Genomic DNA, 6,075 nt, shown 5'->3' with positions numbered 1-6,075 from the left:
TATTGAATCAAAATCAATGTTATTATGAATTATTGACCTATCCAAGGTTCCGATTACTTCACACCAAATATTCCACTTTGAAAAATATTTTTGGTGGAAGATTTTGCATATTTTGTGTGTTTGCCATTAAAAACATAGTTTTGTTTGACAAAAAAGGGCGGAAAACAAACAAACAAAAAAACAACATAAAAAAAACTGAAACATTTTGAAATGAGGGATAGATGTGAAGTTGCTGTAGACTCCAGAGATTTAAGCGTTAAATATCAAATGTATGTATGCCCTGGCACACCATTATCATTTCATCACAGAAGCAAACACTTTTATATTGAAATAAATACACCTACAACTTATTAAATAAAAACATAGAAAAAACTACCAGCAGCGGTAAAGTTTAGATACATGAAGGAAATGAGAAAGTGAATGAATGTTTATAACTGAATACATTTACATATGTATACAAATTTGTTTTATTTTTTTATTTTTATTTTTAATGAATTAAGTAACATTTATGACAACCTTTTTCTAAAACACAATATAGAATGTGAGCTATAACAGGACAATGCATAAGTTTATAATTTTTTTTCAAAACGCTTAAAAAAAAAAATGGGGCCCCAAAAATTTACTGTGGGACCCCATTTTTATGACTTGATGGGTCCCTGGGACCTCATTTGGAAAATTCCTAGCGCCAACACTGCTGTCAACAGAGGAGAAAAAATGCTTTATTTAAATAAATATATTATTTATAAAGCAAGTTCGAGTATCATTGGCAAATTTTCACCTAGACCCGGCCTTGGCGTGCTGCCCGCCTTGGCACGCATATATGTGTCCTCTTTTTGGGATTTCAGAATATGGTCAGCCTAACCTATTAAGTTATATTAATGTTAGCTTGCTATAATTGTATATCACCATTGTAGCTAATTTTGTATATTTTAACCTAATAATCATGGATTCCGTTACTTGACGGTATCTTAGACGTATACTAGCTGTTAGCATACTAATGTTGACATGTTAACGTCAGCATGCGAATGTTAGCATGTTACCGTGAGCACGTTTTATAGCCGCATTTTAGCTAATTATATACAATTTTAATTTAACATTCATGATTTTGTTACTTGGTGCCATCCTATAAGTATGCTAGCTGTTCACCTATTAGTTTGTGTTAATGTTAGCGTGTTACTATATCACCATTGTAGCTAATGTTGTATATTTTAACCTAATAATCATGGATTTCGTTGCTTGGCGGCATCTTGGACGTATACTAGCTGTTAGCATGCTAATTTTGACATGTTAACGTCAGCATGCGAATGTTAGCATGTTACCGTGAGCACGTTTTATGTCCGCATTTTAGCTAATTGTATACATTTTTTATATACTCAGGATTTTGTTACTTGGTGCCATTTTCAAACTATGCTAGCTGTTCCCCGGTTAGCGTGCTAAAGTAACAGCATTAATTACCAAGCTAACATTATATTCAACCGGTTTACCTGCTTTTGTACTTTCAGAGCCAAAATAAATCATGGATTCTGTTGCTTGGAACCCTCTTAGAAGTATGCAATCTCTTCTAACTCATCCTAAATTAAAATACTGTAAAATATGAAATCAAGTAACTGAATTAAATAAAAGGAGGAAGAAACTATATTATCAGCAGCGAATAAATAGTGTTAAACATGATGGTAAATAAAACTCTGGAATACATTGAATGTGAAGAAAGAAAAATGCACGTGCCTCATTTGTGGAATCTGAAGGTATTTTTCATACAAAACGCCAGGACATTGCTAACTATTTTAAACTTTTTCTTAATCAATATTGTGAACCATTTAAGGCAGAATCTGTGTCACAGATCACAATCATTGTGACCTGATAAAAAATAAAATAATGAATGGTAAAAGCTGTACATTTCAATTCAATTGTGTAGATGTGATGTTAAACTGCTGAAAGCCCTTCCTGAATATACAGACAATCTTGATAGGAGGGTGTTAAACATCACTGCTGATTACATTTTTCCTCCATTATGTCATATATATAATATATGTCTGCTACGTGGCGTATTTCCTACATTGCGGAATGAGGGAAACATCATTCCACTTCTTAAAAACAATAAATTACCTTTCTGTGGTCCAAATAGTCGACCTATAAGTATTCTTCCTGTCCTCAGGAAAGTTATGGAGATTGATATTTATGTCCAGGTCCAGGATTACTTCAATCATAATAGTCTGACTACCAAATATCAACATGCTTACTGGGTACTATCAGAACCCTACAACACAGAGCTGATAATGTTCCTACCAGCCCACAGGCCAAAGAGAAAGAGCATAGGCAAACCTGTGGTTACCCCAGCTGGTCGTTTGTGAAAAGTACATCCAGTTCCAGAAATAAGAACAGAGTGGATGAGGAGGAAAAAGGTGACCGACGCAAAAATATTGTCACTCCATGTGTATCAGGTTTACCTGCGAAACTCAGAAATGTTTTTAACCAACACAACATCTCAGTACACTTCAAAGCAGGCAACACCCTGAGACAGAGACTGGTGCATCCTAAAGATCGGACACCTCACACCATCAAAAACAATCTGGTGTATGCTATCCAGTGTAATGATGAATGCACTGATTCATATATTGGGAAAACAAAACAACCACATGGCACTGCATTGACGGGCAAACTCTTCAGGCCAAGACTCAACTGTCCACCTGCACCTCAGGGAGAACCAGCACTCCCTTGAGAACAAAACTGTACAGATTCTGGACAGGGAGGACAGATGGTACGAAAAAGGAGTGAGGGACACATCTATGTCAAGGTTGAAAAACCATCCCTGAACAGAGGAGGTGGTCTGCGACACCACCTGTCTCCCACATACAACACTGTCCTTTCAACCATTCCTAAAAGACTCTGCAATTTAGCCTCCAACAAATAACAGGAGTTAGAAACAGAAAGTGACCAGAATGCCATTTGTTTACAACTGAATGGAATGCTAATGTGGATGATTCCAACTATTTTGGACTGGTAGTAGTCGATCCACAGCGATCGTTCTGCCACACAATACCTCAATGCTAACGAGGGGGAATTACACTTCAATGACTGTCGTTGGCTTTGACGGTTAGGATCGCTTGTTTGCATCAAAACTGTTGTTTTTCTCACTACGATAGGGCGAAACCACCTTTGCCCAGGCACACCCTCCTGGTGAGCGGCAAAACGTCAAACAGTCCAGTTGTGATCGATTGAATGCCCTGAGATGACAATGACCTGGATGAATGAGAACATTCATAGACAAATTAATTTGTGTTATTTTTATGTGTTATTTTGTACTTGTGTTAATTTTCATGTTGATTGACGCAATTGAATCTTTTTTTTAACCGTATTTAAAAAATATGTTGATAGCGATTAATTATTTTGTGAACTCATGTACAATCTTTTAGTTTTACTTTTTTAATGTGTTTTGCAATATTTTAAACCGTTTCGTAACATATGAAGTTTTGTGTGGACCCTAGTAAGACTAGCTGACTGCCACGGCATCAGCTAATGGGGAACCTTCTCAAATAAACAAATCAACTAAAAGAAAAGTACATTTAATCAGGCAATCGTTCCTCTCGCAAGTTGATGAACAATTGCCACAGAGCCCAAATGTTTTTTCATTTATATTTGAAATGTGGTGCGTTACCATGGTTGTAATCTTGATCAAACGAGAGCGGGTCAGAGACAGGAAGATGCTCTTCAATAATGCTAACAATTTTCGACACTAAACTTGAAACCACGCATTAAAAAAGGCAGAAAGTCATAACTCAACATAGTGACCTAATTCATGGGCGTCGTAAGAAACACATTACTATATAATTGCTTGTGGTCAAGGAGTCAACTAAGGCTAACCCTGTGCTAACAGCTAATAGGCGCCACCGTTTAAAGCAGGTGTGTCAAAATCATTTTAGTTCAGGGGCCGCTTCAAGGAAAATCTGTGCACCCGCGGGCCGGACTATAAAAATCATGCCATTAAAACTAAAAAATAAAGACAACTTCAGATTGTTTTTTTTGTCTTACTTTGGCCAAAAATAGAACAAACACATTCTGAAAATATTACAATAAAAATATAGAAAAAAAATATCTGCAGTGGTAAAGTTTAGATCCATGAAGGAAAGAAGAACGTAAATAAATGTTTATAACTGAATAAATTGACACATGCATAAAAAATGTGTTTTCTTTTGTATTATTTTTTTATGAATCAAGTAACGTTAATGACAACCTTTTTCCAAAACGTGGGGACGGCGTGGCGCAACTGGGAGAGTGGCCGTGCCAGCAACTTGAGGGTTCCTGGTTTAATCCCCACCTTCTACCAACCTCGTCACGTCCGTTGTGTCCTTGAGCAAGACACTTCACCCTTGCTCCTGATAGGTCATGGTTAGGGCCTTGCATGGCAGCTCTCGCCATGTGTGTGTGAATGTGGAAATAGTGTCAAAGCGCTTTGAGTACCTTGAAGGTAGAAAAGCGCTATACAAGTATAACCCATTTACCATCCATCCATTTTCTACCACTTGTCCCCTTTGGGGTCGCGGGGGGTGCCGGAGCCCATCTCAGCTGCATTCGGACGGCACCCTGGACAAGTCGCCACCTCATCGCAGGGCCAAAGTTTTCAAAACGGTTACAAAAAAGTGGGACCCCAAAAATGTACTGTGGGACCCCATTTTTATGACTTGATGGGGTCCCTAGGACCCCATTTGGAAAATTCCTAGCGCCAACACTGATGGAGTATTGGTGCGTGCAAAACAGCAGCAGGCGGCTGTGGCCTGCGGGCCGGTTCTAATACTAATCAAATATCATCCCGGGTGCCATAGATAATTCATTCGCGGGCCAGATACTCGCTCACAGCTGTTACATCATATAATCATGACGTATCTCTTAGCGACACGCCAGATATCTGAAACGTTTTCAAAAAAGTTACACAATAAATACTTTCCGTCATGGTCACCACTTATATATATATATATATATATATATATATATATATATATATATATATATATATATATATATATATATATATATATATATATATATATATATATATATATATATATATATATATATATATATATATATATATATATATATCAATGGGTAAGGCTGTTAGTAATTTAATTACTTTTTAAAAGTAATTTTCCAAACACTGTTTAATGGAACAAACCTGAAGTTAGCCAGGCTAACAGGAAAAGAACCAGACTACCGGGAAGTTAGAGCCAAGCTACAATAGAATAACATGCTTATTTTCCCCCTATGTCTTATGTTCATGTGTGCTGTCTTTTATTCATCAAATTTTGTGATATTCTTCAGATTTTGGTTCATGCAAACCACTTAATTATGTTATGTTTGTATGTATACTAATAAAAGAAGAAAAACACAAATAGTCAAGCTAACGGAAAGTGAACAGGATATTAGCTACAGTGCACCCGGGAAGTATTGTCTGTAGAATTTTGAGGACAAAAATTAATTTATTCAATTTTGGAATGAGGCTGTAATATACCAAAATGTGAAAAAAGTGGAGCACTTTAATACTTTCCGGATGCACTGTAGGCTAACAGGAAGTTAGCAAGACTACCAAGTGTCCCAGACCTGAGGGATAACCATCTTTAAAGACGGATGCCAAAAATAAATTTGGCGGAAAGAATAGGTACATTTTTCTTTTTGCTCTTGGGAAACACTGAGAACAGAAAAATCAAAAAAGTCTATGATACTGTCAAATATTACATCATAAGTCTTTAAAGATGGATGCTCTGTCAATGTGTAGTATATACGTCTATTTCTGCTTGTGTTTCAGTGGCGTTTCCACTACTAGACAAGGTGAAACAAGTGTGTAGTAGATAATAAGGAACAATAAGATTGTCTTTTAAAATTGGTGCTATTTTAGGTATTATTTTGAATAAGTACACAACTACAATATTTAGGCACTGATGTCAATTGGTAGACAATAGCCTTTTTGTATCCAAAAATACACAATTAAAATTTTAAAAGCACTTTGTATTGATATTTTTATTGGGACTAAAACATAAATCTTACATGACCTTAAATCAATGCTAAATAGGCACTGAGTGG

The sequence above is a fragment of the Entelurus aequoreus genome, linkage group LG05, assembly GCF_033978785.1.
Source record: "Entelurus aequoreus isolate RoL-2023_Sb linkage group LG05, RoL_Eaeq_v1.1, whole genome shotgun sequence".
NCBI classification, from domain to species: Eukaryota; Metazoa; Chordata; class Actinopteri; order Syngnathiformes; family Syngnathidae; genus Entelurus; species Entelurus aequoreus.
The sequence above is the reverse complement of the archived record's forward strand: the minus strand, read 5'-3'. Positions refer to the sequence as shown.